Consider the following 17,282-nt stretch of genomic DNA (forward strand, 5'->3'; position numbering starts at 1 on the left):
AATGGAAGCAAGCTGTGAATGTTGCTTTTTAAAACACAGAAAAGATTCTAGGCTGCCGGTCAGTTATCACTTATCAATTTGCTTCGTGCATTGGGAAAAATACTCCAAAGGATTTTTCTTAAAAGACAATGAATTTCCAGTATATCACGATATTATTAATAACGATCTATTCTGCTTTAGGCATGGTCACTGTACAACGTTACAAATTTTCAATGTTATGGAGACTATTGCGAAGACTTTCACTAAAAATAATAGATAACAGCTTACTTTCTTGACGTGCAGAAATCCTTTGACCAAATATGGCATCAAGGACTCTAATATAAAATTTCAATCTTCAGGCTTCCTCGCACCATGATTACATTTATGGAATCATATATGCATTGTCGAACATTCCAAGTTCATGTAGGAGACGCACTAATTAAGTAGAAAAATTATATATACTGGAGTTCCTCAAGGGCCTACTCTTTTTAACACCTATATAAATTATTTTCCGCAATATATCATCAGAAAGATTACAATATATGCCGACGACAAGTTGTTATGACTAAATTAATTAATCCAAATCATGCAATAGAAAATTTACAACTTAGCCTAAATATAATCTCTCTCAGGTGCCACTTATGGAAATTCAAATCGAGTGCAAGTAAATGCAGTATAATTTTATATAGAAGGTAGAAGACAAACCACCCAGTTAAAACCTTAATATGCAAACTAGCAACCAAATTCTCCCAGTTGTAAATTCTACGAAATATTTGTGTGTAATCCTAGATAAGTACCTAACGTTCATAGAGCAAGTTAATTATGCCTTAAAGAAGGTTAATACGGCTTTTATGGCATCATACAGACTGTTGGGACGAAGATCAATGTTTAACCTCAAAGTTTAAAGGACTCGCTACCTTAAAACAACGATTCGTCCAATTCTCTTTTATGCTATAACAGCTTGAGCCACCGCACCCAAATCCTAGCGGAAGAAACTTCAATGTTTCAAAATACACTACTTAGAAATCTTACGAATTCATCCTGGTTTGTGCGCACGCAGATTATTCCTAATGTTCTCGACATTTTCCCAGATCACCATTACATCCTCGCATAGTAATTTTTTTGAAAGAATTGCAAACTCTCTTTATGTCCAAGCTATGTAACCTGTGTAGCGGAGTACGATCGTACCATTGCGCATTTGTTTAAAAGTCCTAAGACAGTTCAGCACAATGCTATATATTAATAGAAAATCTTTATACATTTGCATATATTTTTAAGTTCCACCATATTCTAGTGCTTTATTAAGTTTCAGTGCAAGTGAACTTTGTATTTGAGCGTTTTTACTTCCTTGTACGAAATACAAAGGAAGTATTGTAATCGCAAAAAATTTCATGCCTCATATTTCAACGAAAATATCCATATTGACCGCTATCGAATGCAATTAAACGATGTTTTTGTGTGACATCTGTACGTAAGGACAGAATAAAGGACACTTCTCCCCACCCCCAAAAAAATTATAAAACTGATTTTAAATGAATTCTACAGAGAATTTTTCGGGGCGTCTGTGCGTACGTCCGTATCTCGCAAATTTCAAAAACGAGTAGCCTCAGAACGTTGAAATTTTGTATGTAGGACTGCTATAACATGCAAATGTGCACCTCGTATTTTGTTTGCAATCGGTCTCACTAAAAGTATATATATATATATATATACACGTTTACATATACAGAGTGGATATCACTCTGTTACTCGCTTCGGTGAGCTCAGTTTCTTTATTCTCATATGTTTGAAAATCGCGCATTTTTTGCTTTTAAGTCACTTGATGACAGGCGCATGGGCAAAAGCCTCATCCTGAGTTTAACATCATTTCCACGGCGCATAACTTTTCTTTGACCTAACGTAGTTATAAAACCGAGCTGAGGTTAAGATCTCAGTGCGTTAGATTGATAAGTCTTCGTATATCATCTTTCTAGTAATTACTCTGTCAAGCAAAGTCGGTTAAAAGAATCAGCAAACTGGCGTGGATGTTGTGTGCGGGGCCCCAGAGATCCAAATACAGTAATAACAGGTGAAGAGAATTTTTTTCAAATGGCAGATTGTAAACAGTTACATTGTAACAGAGTTCATTAATCAATCTATACTATCCGGGATTCGAACCCAGACCCTTCGGTATCGCACTCAGGCTTCATAACCACTATACCGTCTGGGCGACAATTTTTTCTTTTTGCTTTAAATAAATTTACTTTGTGATAAAGAGCCAAATGTGGCTGATTTAAAGCAACCCCCATATCTTTGAGGAAGACCATGTCATAGATGCATTTTAGTTTTAATTCAATGGCATTTAAATTCCATTATTAAGAATTTTGTCTTAGGAGTCACTACTTCTAATTTATGTAGTCTTTGTTATTTTTGATTTAACCTGGTTGTGGAACTTCAAAACAAAATATTAGAGATATGCAGGTATACTATATGAATGAGTGTCCAATTTCTGCTTTCAGAGGGCGAAGTATTTATAATATTTAAACATTAGCTAAACGAACTTTCTTTTAGATTCGACAAAAAAAAAAAAAAAAAACTTCGAGATCGATTCAAACTTCGATCAAAAGGAAAATATGATAGGTTCCAATATACCTGAAATAAACTATTATCTGACTCTAACACATGCCCTACAACCACCGCTTTACCTATAAAAGGCAATGCAGTTTCGTTTAGAAGTTGAAAAAAACATAGAGGATCCCGATTTTTAGCTCCATGTTTCCGAATTTTAATACCACAAGACGAGAATAAAATAGTGGTGACCAGTAATTTGCAGTTATTCATTTTATGTATTGGATTATTTTGATTTTAAATCCACTACTTTTTTGAAAGAAAGATTGTTTTGATAATTTCTATTTCAAGCTCAAATCAGCCAAATTAAAAATGCATATAGTGACTTAAAGAAAACGTTTACGCAGTTTTGTATTTACCAAACAATGTAAGCTTGCTTCACTTTCATTAAATATTGATAATTAAAATATATGTTGTCCATCTTACATATCACATATGTAAAAGCTAAAATTTAAAATTAGAAGAATAAAAGAAGGTTGGATTTTAGCAGTGCCCACACCCTTGGAACGCCCATTTATATGGCGCGTATCGATGTGTACATGGTCAAAGTCAAGGAAGGGAGTGTGAAATGCCAAGTTTATGCAATTCTGGAATTTTTTTAAAGTGAAAATAGGTCGATGTGTACATGGATACCGAGTTTGTGCAATTTTTTAACTTGTTTCCAAGTTGGCGAGTTTGAGAAATTCGCGAAGCAGTGGGTGATTCTGCACTTTCCCAGTTTGTCGCCACGGGCTTGGGCTCTCCTAGGATTTTACCTGAAAGAATATTGAGAGAGCGTGGCCTACCTCAAAGTGTAGGGGTTGGCTACAGGCGGTATTGTGTTGATAAAATTTCAGGTACGTAGTTCCCAACCTTTACGTGTAATACTTATTACGATGACAAACACAACAGAGTACCCTGCTAAAAATGCCCCATAGAAACCACTAAAACTTTTTATGGGTTTTTATTGACTGGTTACTGTTGGTCTCTGTGGGTTTTTCTTACTGGTTTCAAAATGACCCATAGAAACCAGTAAAACTTTCTACAGGTACTTATAGAATTTTTGATGGTCTCTACTGACTTTTACTGGTTTCTATTGATCTCTGGGTTTTTCTTACTGGTATCACTTGAGACCCATACAACCAACATTTTTTTTTCAATGGCAAAACTTTGTACTGGTTTGTATGGGTTTATATTGACTTTTACTGGTTTTCTTACTGGTATCAATATAATAATAAATCTTCTGTTGGTTTATATGGGTTTATGTTATTTTTTTATCTGACGTTAATAGACTTCTTGTAAACAATAAAATTAACAGAATGAAAATATGATCTCTTTAAGACCATCAGAGTAACCTGGAAACGCAGGTGGTCGTTTTAGAGAGGGTTTTTACTAAATATGTTTATTTATTTGATTTAAAAATTGTTTTTCGGAAACAATAACAGTAATCATATACACCACACACAACGAGGTATCTCTAAGGCGACCAGCCGAAAATAAAAATTCATCTTTGAAAGTGGTCGCCTTAGAGAGGTGATGTTCAATACCAAATATATACTCACGTTCTCAGAGATACGGTTATCTTTTAGAGGTGGTCGTCTTAGGGAGATTGTATCTACGGAATGAATCTCTCTAAGGCGACCAGCCAAACTAGCAGAATTTTCTTTGTGAATGGTCGCCTTACAGAAGGAATATTCAATACCAAAGTATACTTATGTTTTCAGAAATACTGTTTTCTTTCAGAGGTGGTCGTCTTAGGGAGGTGGTTTTTGCTACGAGTTGGTTCTTTGAATACACACACATAAGCACTTACATTTCTGATATTACAAATAAACACCGATATCAACCAACATCTCTTTAACGCGAACAAGTTCATTCACAATCGCAAAACTTTTCTCCCGGTTAACGCTGACGTGAGAAAAAAAATTCCCGCTCCCTCCCCATTCTCAGAAGTTTCCCAAACAAGCAATATGGCGCCGCTCTAGTTATTGTTGTGCGATGGTGGTGTTATTTTCTTCGTGGTTGTAGTAATGCAATATATTATTTACTGTATTACAAATTTTACTATGTTTTACTGTTTAGAAATTAGTAATAAATAATAAAATACCAGCACTGATAATGAATATACCACTAAAGCCATGCACGTGTAATCGTGTCAAATGTTTGAGAGAACGTTGCTGATAACTGACTAGTTGTGAAATGGAGTTTCTGTGCGTGAAAATGATTTTCCATCTTTACTTTTAACCTGAAAAACAATGTGCTTAAAGACTGAGAAGCACTTCCGCAGAGAACCCGGTAAATGCAAACATCGCCAACTTTGGCCATAATAGTTCAAACCTGGTAACCTAGCTAATTCATCCTATTCGCTTATGCGAAGGTTGTCGTTGTTCGCATTTGGAGATTTATATTATTTTTCTCTTATTTATTATTATTTTTTCTGAATTTTTTAACAACGAATAGATAGAAATATTTTCGCATAATTAAAGAAGTTTTCGTCGAAAGATGCCGGTTCTCGGGTCGTCAGTTCGGGATCAAAGGAAGAAATTATGGCGGGAGGGGTGAATGCTAATTTGTAACATGGCTGTTCACGTTATGTTCTTAATTATTAATAGCTGTAAGCAAGCAGAACCATGAGGTTTCCAACCCCTATAATAATTTTAAAATGTATAAAGTTTTAGTTTTATTAAAAATGCTACTGAAGAAAATTTGATTATTGTTGATGGTTATTTGTATTGTGAAATATATTATGAAAAAGGATAGGTATTTGTTTCAACGTAAAATGCTTTAAGCTGTATGCAAGTAACTTGAAAAAAAATACTTAAAACTATGTAAAATGGATATATTAAAGGTCAAGCATTCATTAATTTATTACATGGGCATGGCTCTTGCCGAAACACATCAATCAACAGGCAAAGTACTTAATAGTGAAAAAAGACACTTGTAATAGAAATATTAGTATTCTATATGAATTAGAGAAAATACATATAAGTATATTGTAAACGTAAGTATAAGAATACTAATTGTTATTTTTTAAATGGATTTTTACTTCCCGTTATGTTTGTTTAATACATTGTTTTCTGTGCTAACTTGAATTTAATACAAATTTATTTTCGTATATCACGTTTAACCTGTTAGTTTTATATCTACATACTTATTATCTGTGAATTTTTACTACCATTGTCTGCTAACTTAAATTTACATCACTAAAAACCATGTTTACAAAGTATCACGCTTACGGCTCGGTTCATCCTCGATGAGCCGCGAGCTTGGCGAGTAAAACTACGGGTACCCGTACAACCGTACGGGTTTCTTTCTATGGGTTTTTACGGGGATTTGGCCTACGGGTACTCGTACAGTTGTACGGGTTTCTGTCTGTGGGTTTTTACGGGGATTTGGCCTACGGGTACCCGCAGAGCTGTATGGGTACCCGTAGGCCAATTCCCCGTAAAAACATTTTATGGGTTTCTACGGGGCATTTTTAGGAAGGTATTATATGGACGGAAGATTGATACATTTGAAGATTTGCGCTGATTTGACGCTGCGAGATGTGCGTCTGTACACATAGTGGGGTACAAGGCTTAACTTATCCATTTTATTCTGGCACGCGATTATAGCGCCATCTATTTACTGAGAGCAGAACATACTCCGCCATGATGAACGATTGGTTCAATATAATATTAATATCAAAAACATTTTAATTTAGGTTCAAACATGTATAGCAAAGTGTTCAGCAACTGGAATCTCGTAGAATAACAAGCACATATACAACAAATTTAAATTCAGATAGCAATACTAAATTTTGCACAACAAATTACACGTAAAGTGTACTCACAATTCTTCAGAGTGCAAGACAAATATTAAAACTTAATGAAACTGCTAAATCACCATAAATCTAACACAGTTAATCCATACACTAAATCTAAAACAAAATACTGGATTAATAACAGTAAAGCAAAAAACGACAGGTAGTTTTGAAATGCTTCCTCAGAAGAAAGATTAGTCAGGTATCTTTTCAATTCACGGTCAGCGCCAATAAAGTTGATTACTCTATCTGAAAAGGTTTTCTTGGGTTTTCCTGTGCGTCACACAAATTCCTTGAGAAGACGTTTTAAATGCCTCTGTTGTTAGATCGCTGATACTTCTAGATAAATAGCTTTTGTGGTGAATTACATGTAAATATAAACGTAGCACTTATCTGACAGGCGGTAGTTGTTCGTTTTTTAAACAAACTTTATACATTTCCAAATTACTTTTCTTACAATTTCGCGGCCGTTAATTATCGAATATTTTTGTCGCAGAAATGATACTTTTCATGTAGCTCCTCCATGTGGGTTCAATTCTTGAAATTGTCTGACCGGTCAGTCCAGTAACCTTATATTGATTAAAGAATCATTGGACACTTTTTCTGAAAGATCCGAATTGCTGAGTCTACCACCCACTCTGAGGATTTTTTCTGTATCAAGGACAGGATTTTACTGCTGAGATTGAATTTCTTCTCTGCTTTCAAAAGTTTAATTTTTTCTCGGAAGTTAATAAGTTCGGAATTTCGTATAAATATAAAAATCAAATTGCTTGCCTTATCCGGCTCTTGGATTCTTAAAAACCCTTATGTTTTAAAGATGTAGTTTTACTATTTTCGAACCTTAATTACCATGTAGTTACATGTTTGAGTTTATTCTAGAATGAAAACTAAGAAGATCAAGTTTCATTTTGATTACTGGATGCAACGCACACCACAGTCTTTCGCTGCTATTCAAGAGAAAGTTTCTTTACTTCAGGATCTGAAAATTGTTCCAATTCTTTGATTACTGAAGTTACTTTGTCTTAGCCGAGGTTGACCGTGAAACAAAAATTAATTTTCAATAAGATCTCTCAAATTTGCACTTCGTAATAGAACATTTGCAAGATTTTCAGTTCTTTGCAAAATTGCCATTTAAAAGGAACGATTAAACTCTGTATCTCTCTAACACGATTTGTTACGAAAGTATTCCATATATTTGTAGGACCCTTTATCCAGTACAGCACTATTTAAGTGTCACTAAAGCAATAAATATTGCATTTCTTGATATTGAAGACCGTTTTCAGACAGTCAGCTTTTCTTGCAGCAATAGGTCAGTCAGTTCCAAGCAAGAAAGTGTAAGTGGTATTTTGAAGATACGCTATTGTAGCATATCCTTAATACTAGCATCGGGCAAAATAATTAAGATCATATCTCCTGCATTAATTTCTGAACCCCACAAAAATTATCTTCTAGGAATATTACTGTTAACAATAACGTCGATTTCAGAATACTATGTCAAAAACTTCCTTCTTAACTCATCAAATCTTTGGATATCCGATCACAACCAAATTCTCATAATTTCTGAATCATAAACTTAGCTCTAATTATATATGCAGGAATTAGTCCAATTGTATCATAAGTTATGGCTACAGTTTGCAAAAAGAGATTTTTTTTTTGTTATTGTATGTTCATTTAGCAATTCCCTGAATTGTATTACGTCTAAATTTGAATTGTCTTGATATGTACTTCCTAGAACGTAGATCTGTACTTGATCTCTACGTTTGAAGGGTTTTTATTTAATATATTTTCCTCGATATCGATTCTGTTCTTGATCCATAGTTCTCTTAAAATCTGGAATTGCTTTTTATTTTAATAAGATGCACGTTTGCATCTCTCACAATATTCACCGCAATGGTCGACAGCTAAAATGCTTTATCGTTATTTTCGACCCCATGGAGAAGGTCGTCTACATACAAAAATGTATCTTACATTCCTACAACATCACTATGGTCCTCTTTATATTTCTTTATACAATTTTTAATAGTTGCAGCAAGCAGGAAAGCAACCAAATAAATTTTAAATTATTTTTCGATTCTTCATCAAACAAAATAGAATGAAGCTCACCTTTCATATATCTGCCTCAAAAGCTAGCTTGTGTAACCGGAATTTTAGAATGATATCTAATAAATTGCTATACAAGCTAGGTCCTTGGATTAGACGCTCGTTTAGAGATTTTGCACCCTTCTCTTTATCGAACAGCCATAGTCCATACCCACTGTAGTATTTGCCTTCTCAAAGGCGAATTACAGGACTATGAGGAGCAATACAGCTAATCCTCTCAAAGTTCGAAATTAAGAGCCATTAGTTCCTTTTTCAATGATTCCTGTCTCATTGTTCATTAATTAATTTCTTGTAATAACTAAATAACCATTCATTATGCTTCCGTTTGTTTTGAAGCTTTAAAAACCTCTGCTCAGCAATATAATTATTATTGCTCAGCAATAATAATTAGGAAATTATTATTAAGCTCCAATTTTCTTTCGTTAAATAATAACTTAACAATGTATTTTCCATTCTCGCAACAGAAGTTCTTTTTAAACAGTTCAATAACCTCTAAATCTTACCGCGATAAGGAGTGCTGTCTCTCGTGAAAAATTTCCTCTAGACACCAAAACGACTGAATGTAGAGCAGAATTGCTGAGTTAGTATCTACTTCTCTAAATAAAGTATAACAAGTATTAATACTTGACACGTGTTGATATGATGAATATTTTTGTCCACAAATCCTTTTTGTCCCCAAATCGTTTCTTCAAGCAACGTCGGAATTAGGAATAATTCATCCGATATTTTTCTCTTTAGGTCTGTTTGTACAGACCAGAAATAATTCATTCCGATTGGAACGCTTATTTTTGGACTATTGTTAACTCAAAAACCTTTGAACAGCTTTTAAGTTCTAATTGCAAGAACATTTGCATATCTTTCTTCTAAACTTTTGATATGTATATCACAATTTTGTTCAGCAAATTTCTAACTCGCTACACATTTACACGCAGAACAAGATAATAAACTTCTCAGATATGTAAACTTGTCTATTTTGAATAGATCGGGATTAGAGTAAATTGCATTCTCATTTGAATTAAAAATTCAGCTACTTACTGGGAACACTAGAAAATTTTTCTATGTTCAATTTAGGTAACTTTACTGAAGCATTACTTTCAACAACATTGTTATCGTTCAGAGTACTACTAATAGCTTTACTAGTTGCACGTACACTTCTTTCATCGACTTCACTATTACGTTTCTGTATTTTATCAGTAATCTTAGCTTTACACGTTATTATTTTTTCATCATACTCATCATATGCAAGTAGTTCGTTATCATATTCGTTTTCATCAGTTATTAAATCATCGATCTTTGAGTCAAGGTTTACGTTTCTCATGGTATTCGATTAAAAACTCACGTGATGAATATAAAACTCCTATATGCTCTTTGTTTCATTCTGCCGATAATAGTTTCTCAAGTTTATTTAAAAGTGTACTAACTTTACTACGCGCAATAGCACGTTTCGTTTTCGTTTTTCCTAGGTTATCCGTTATGTTTTGTTTCAGAGTTCGATACCAAAAAATAAATAATTCAAAACCTTACCGACCAAATTCTAGCTGGCAAGGCCCTCACTGTTGTTGCTCCAGACAATGAATGGTCATGATGTACCTCAAAGTTTTCCAGAGGTCTGGGGTTACATGCGGTCGATTGTTTCCAAGGAGTTTAATTAACAATTTTAACACGCAACATTTATTACGATGATAAGCACAATACACAACACTATGTGGACATAATAATATGTATATTCAAGGATGGTATTACAAGGTTCTTGTCCTTTTGACTTTGCAAGATATGCATCTGAACATGTTGAACTACAAGAACTAACTGAACCGATTTGGCGCGATGAGAGCGCTATCTATTTGCTAAGGGCGAACAGCTCTAATTAATTAACTTTTTCTTTGCTTATATGAGAAATGTTTTGGAACTACGATTCAATATGCAGAGATTTGCAAAAATACACATACATACACACAGAAAAATTAATCTTTCCCTGAGACTTATTTAAGGTAATTTAAGAATTACAATTTTAAGCTTCTATTTTATTTGCTATGATAAAAGCCATTGTGGAAATAAAATTCGAAATACTAAAGTTTTTGTGAGCACACACTCAGAAGACTAAATTTTGCCCTGAGATTTATATAAGGTAATTTAACGTGCTGTCATAAATGCAGAAGAACCTGTCCTGCACACTCAGAAGTTCAAAGGAATTTTTGGAAACTACTCCTTCAAATTTATGAATATTACGCTCGTTCTTGTTGCTTTCTATCTTCCAATAATCGCAATTCCGCTTGTTATTTTAATTCAAAATAAATTATAAGTTTATATGTGATGCAAAAATACATTTGTTCAGATGTTGTTATAAACGCAGTAATAAAAAGCAGCAATAATGAAATGAATTTAGAAAAATAGCAAATTATTTTAATATATGAAAACCGTAAACATATAGCTTTGCACACAGAAATGATGATAGCTTGATCAAATTTATTTTACAAAAAAAAAAAAAATAAATAAAATAAAATAAAATAAAAAAAAAGGCATTTTACAATTCTGGAACTTTCCAGAAAAATAGTCGTACTACTCTTCCCAATATCACAGAGTACAATCAGTAGTGACACTTCAAACAACGAAGAAAGTTAATCTCAACGCAATGCATAGCATATGTAACAGGTGAAGCTAAGATGGAGATATCTCAGTACTCCAAACCAGGCTAAACTAACTATTGAGAAACTAATGCTCTCTCCAATCGTATTACTGTCCCCCATCCGGCCGCTGAGATATCTGTAATATTTTTCTGTGTAGCGGTGCTGGACTTTTCTCAAGAAACCCCAATAAATGGATCACTTCTCTTGAAAAATTACCCTTCATCCTTTTGCCGACTTTAAATAGCGTAACGTAAACTTCAGTATCATGCGCTCTAACGTCTGGATTCGAACAGATTCAACAGTTATTCTATGTTCAGCACATTTCCTAAGCAGACATTCGTCATTGCGTATTTACCACAGACCTTATCCCTGCAATGGAGGAGCCGGCGTACAGTGTACGCCAATGCCATCTTTTGGGCTGTAATTTTTAGACAACCCTTCCTGAGCTTCCTCCCTTCCTCTACCCTCCTAGAAATATTTCATGAGTGCAATGCACCTGGTATTTCTGGTCTGTCTGGTTTTCGCCTTCCTTCCGAAAGCAGTTATTATGAACATGTCGCGTAGGCGAACGCAGTACGCCGCTCCTCCAAGTATGTGCAGAAAGAATATTTTACCTCCTGAAGATTATTTGCGCGTTTTAGAAGAAGTCTCGGTTGATGAAGATTTAGATAACGCATCTGATGTCGAGGAATCTGAAGTATCTGTTATTTCTGATCATAAGAGTGGCTCAGAAATTGAGGGAAATGTTTCTAAACATCCTCATTTTCCTTCCTCAAATGATGTTTCCCCAACAAATGACGATTTTAGTGATGTTGAAAATGACATGAGTGATTTAAAATATGAGGACTTTTTTGTAAAATCAGTTTACAAAAAGAAGAAAGTTGGAGGAAAATTTCTGAAAGAAGGAAAGGAAACTTATAAGTGGAATAAAGTTTCCCTCCAGAGCAAATTCGCCAGAACGCCTCGATAAAATTTAATGAAAAAAATATGCCCAAGTGCCCAAACTTGTGACGATATAATTGATGAGCTTTCTGCTTTCCAGAAAATCATAAATACAAATATGATTGATGCTATCGTACAATATAAATATTTATCTCAAATGTAACAGAACTGCAGATGATCTCCAAAACATTTCAAAGAGAAGCATGTATGATACTAATAGAGCAGAAATTTTGACCTTTTTAGGAATTTTATTCTTATTAGGGTGCAAAAAAATGTCAAAACTCAATTTGGAGGAAGCATTGGCAAAAGACGGTACTCGAATTGAAATTTTGCAAGGAGTCATGGGCCTCAAGCGATTCAGAAACCTGTGTGCTGCTATTAGATTCGACGATAAAGGCACAATTTATATGAAGAAAAAGTGATAAGCTTACTGCACTAAGAGAATTTTTTGAATCTTTCAATCAGAACTGTCAAAACTTATATACACCAGGTGATGAACTCACAATCGATGAGAAGTTGGAACCTTTCGCGGGAGATGCTCTTTTATTCAATTCATACCCAACAAGCCCGCAAAGTACGGTCTGAAAACTTTTCCAGTTGTTGACTAACGAACGTTTTATACATTGAAGCTTGAAATTTACTGTGGCAATCAACCCCCAGGACCTTACGAGGCTTCTAATTCACGTATTGACATTGTCAAAAGGCTAATTGGTGCGTACGAAGGTTCCAACCGTAACCTGACGACCAATAATTGGTATACAAGCTACCCGCTAGCTCAATATCTTCTTACCAAAGGTATAACACTTGTGGGCACGCTGAAAAAAAAACAAAAAAGAAAATCCAAATAAATTCCAGCCATCTAAAACAAGAGAAGTCGGCAGTTCACTGTTTGGATTTCAAAAGGATATGACAATTGTTTCATATGCAACGAAAAAAAATAAGTGTGTAATACTGCTCAGTACTTTACACGATGATGACAAAATTGACCAGGAAACGAATAAACCTCAAATAATCCTGAATTATAACAAATATAAAGGTGGAGTTGATACCGTAGACCAACTTCGTAGTAATTTCACTGTCACCCGAAAAACCAAGACGTGGACACCGGCAATATTTTTTGCACTGCTAAACGTAGCGGGCATAAATTCGCAAGTGCTCGTGAACTTCTCCAAACCTGATGCAACCATCAAGTTTAGAAGATATTTTTTGAAAAATCTAGCTACATCTTTGATGAAACCATATCTTCAGAATCGTCTGAAAATGCTACTCTCCTGTCGCATTCCAAAGCTATTATTAGAAGGCTGGTAACAACAGAAGCGGACAAGACGGCCGAAAGGGACGAGGAACCACCTGCAAAAAAAAAAAAAAAAAAAAAAAAAAAAAAAATCAAAGGACGCCGCGCTGAGTGTGAGAATGAAGAATAATTACACTGGAGAACAGCGATGGCTGCTAACAGTGACGGACGTACGAGCTCTGAGCTCCGTAATGTCAATGCGAATGGTATCCTGAATACGGCGCCGCCAGCGGGCAATCAACCTTCTTCTCCTCCACCTTTGCTGATACAAACCGAAATGGAAATAACTGCAACTACTCCACCTGCCTCTCCTTCAGCGCTAGAGTTATCCAAGAGCGCGATCCAGATATACTCTCTCAAGAATCGGCACACTGACCTCCTTTTCGATATCCAGCGTCTACAACGAACGGAGACTCCGAATAAGGAACAGATGATCAAACAGTTACAGGATGAGGGTGAGAAAGTTTTATTTTCCCTACATACCCTATGTTCTAAACTCGGCATAAATTTATTTACCCTCCCTGCCACTGAAGAGGAATTCTTCAAAGAATGCAAAAACACTTCTAAAACCCCTGATTCGGACTCCAAAACCCAAAATTCTAACCCTAAAACTCAAAATACAAATCCACCCTCATCCCCAGCCAATCAAAATCCTCCAAAAGAAAATCCTAAAAATGATTCTAAAAAACGAACCAGACCAACTGATAATGAAGGATTTGTAGTTCCTCCAAAACATTTAATTGCCAAAAAAACACTTCCCAACACTAATAGTAATGAAACCATCACAACATCCAATTCTTTCACAAACATACAAAACTCTGATAACACTGAACACTCGACGCAGCAGCCGGCTGTCACTCAAACACCAAAAATTCAAGCACCACCTCCAATTTTCATAAAACCGCGAGCTGATTGGTTCTTTCTCCTCAATCAGCTCCGCCGACATGCACCAACTGTTCTTTCCAAACAAAACATTGATTTTCTTAAACTCACTACCACAAATGAAACCGACTATAGAACAGTTGTAAGATTCCTCACAGACAATAATATTGAATTCAAGTCCCACACACTCAAATCAGATAGACCACTTAAAGTGGTCATTAGGGGATTACCCTCAAATACACCTCTCAACGTTGTGCAGACTGCGGTTGAAGTGCTTGGCTTCAAAATTCATAAGATCTCCCAACTAAAGAAATGGAAGACCAAAATGCCAATGCCTCTCTTTTACTTACAAATCTTCAATAGCCTCAAAGCCGAAGAAATATATTCTGTAACTGAACTCCTTGGAACTGAGGTATCCATGGAACACTTCAAAGGACAGAAGGGTCCCTCCCAATGCTGGCGTTGTCAGGGATTTTTTCACTCGTCTGAAGTTTGCACCTTACCAAGACGATGCGTCAGATGCGCTGGGCCGCATCAAGCCAAGGAATGCACTAAACCCTTTGAAGAGCCGAACAAATGTGCAAATTGTTCGGGAAACCATGCTGCTAACTGGCGTTCCTGCCCGAAGTTCCCAGGCTCCAAAAACAGACAACCTCCAAAGCCAAGCACCAAACCCAGTCAGACCGTTGACAACACAAACAAATTTAACTTGCAACATAATACATTTCCAGTTCTGCCGGCTGCACACACTCCCAGCGCAAATAATACTCGCCCTGGAGTATCATACTCTGCTGCCCTTACGGGTATGCAACAGACTGCACCCCAAATTCTTCCAAATTTATCGGTCCCCTTAGGAGCAAATTCGACTCTAAATTGTACCGAGATCCTTTTGGCTATAATCCAAATCTCAAACCAGCCTGGCATTGACCAGAGCAAATTACTTCTAGCATTCAAAAACGCCTTACCGCAGCTCAGAGTGGCTCCATCTGGTGCTGACGCGGCCTACTATATCTTTGAGAGTTATATTACTCTCCAATTCTCTGATTCCCACATTCATTAAAATTCAATACTTTAAAAGGGTTGAAAAATCTTAAACTATGCACCTGGAATGCAAATGGCATTCTTTCCAAATTCCATGAGTTTAGAGACTATGTAGAAGAAAAGGATTTTGATATCATTTTTGTCCAAGAGACCAAACTCCAGCCAGGGAGAGCTTCCAAGCTTGTAGATTATGCACTATATAAAAATGACAGACAAGCTTCAAATACACGTGATGTTTATCATGGTGGCACTTGTATTTACATAAATAATTCAATCCCGCATCGTAGAATTGACACACCAAATATGAGCAAACTTGAAGCAACAATCATCGAAATTTTTATTCAAAATTCACCATCCCTAGTTATGATCTCTGCCTATCTCCCACCAGGTGGAAATTTTCCTGTGGTAGATTTCAACAAACTGCTCAATTTTTCAAATAATCTTATCATAGCTGGTGATTTAAATTGTCACCATCAGCATTGGCGTTGTCATAGATCAAACCCTGCTGGTCGTGGCCTTCTAAAATGGGCTCAGTGCGCCCAAATTAAAATTATTGCGCCGGATTCCCCTACCAGATATGGTTCACGGGGTGCCCCTTCATTCATAGATTTGGCACTCTTTCGAAACATCCCTTTTGGATATCACGTGACTGTCGAAAACTGTTTATCTTCAGATCACAACCCCGTAATCATAGACCTTAACTGTACTACTTTTAATCAAAATTCTCCGGCACTCGTCTCTACAAACTGGGACAATTTTGGTTTCAGACTTAAAAGTAAAGATTTGCCCTCCCTTGAAATTAAATCCAGCCATGATATAGACTCGGCAGTTGATCACTTAACGACCATTCTAACAGATACTTATAAGGAAGTATCAAAACCCACCCTTAGACCCAATTTTCGTAAATTACCCCAAGAAATTAAACTCAAAATTAAAGAAAAGAATAAAGTACGGAGACTTTGGCAAAGAAATAGGAATCCAGGTCTAAAAATTCAACTCCGTGCTCTCCAAAATGAGATCAAGGCATCATGTGACCAGTTCTTCCAATCACAATACACGAATTACATTCAGTCCCTAACGACCAATGATAACAGTCTTTGGCGCGCATCAGCCCGCCTACGCAAACACAAATCTAACATTCCGTCCTTAGCTACGGACACAGTGGTGGCTCACACAGACGCTGAGAAATCCGAACTAATTGCGGATTCTCTTCAAACTCAATTTACACCACATAATGAAGGAATTTTTGCGAACAGCGCAAGTTCTTTCCCACAAGATGTTGAACGTTTCCTCTCCTCGCCTTTCGCGAGAGATATACACTATACATCCATGAGCGAGGTAAGTGAATACATTACCAAGCTCAAACCCAAAAAAGCCCCTGGTATGGACTCTATTTCTAATTGTATGATTAAAAATTTACCCACCAACTATCTATTTTTCTTAGTAATGCTTATAAATTTTATGATACAGCATTGCTATTTTCCTCAAAGCTGGAAACAAGCACTTATTGTGCCTATTCCAAAACCAGGCCAAAGCCTTTCTAATCCTCAAAATTATAGACCTATCAGCCTCCTATCCTCGTTATCTAAGATATACGAGTTTGTGTTACTTAAACGCCTGAATGATTTTCTCCGAAATCACAACGTTCTGATTGATGAAAAATTTGGATTTCGAGCAAAACACTGCACCACGCACCAGCTGCTGAGGACAGTGGAGTTCATTCACGAAGGGTTTCGTAACAAAATGCTTACTGGCGCTTTATTTCTTGACATAGCCAAAGCATTTGATAGGACTTGGCATATAGGAATTATTATCAAGCTCATACGACTTGACGTTTCGGCCCATTTAATTCATATAATTAATTCGTACCTCACTAATAGATCTTTTTCTGTACGAGTTAATTCTTTCATTTCGGCACCCCGTCCTATACTAAGCGGCGTCCCCCAAGGGTCACTTTTAGGCCCAATTTTGTTCAACATTTTCATAAATGACATACCAAAATCACCTAGTATCACTCTTGCACTTTATGCAG

This window comes from Stegodyphus dumicola, chromosome 11 (genome assembly GCF_044657685.1).
Source record: "Stegodyphus dumicola isolate Sdum_Otavi_A_Nest chromosome 11, ASM4465768v1".
NCBI lineage: Eukaryota > Metazoa > Arthropoda > Arachnida > Araneae > Eresidae > Stegodyphus > Stegodyphus dumicola.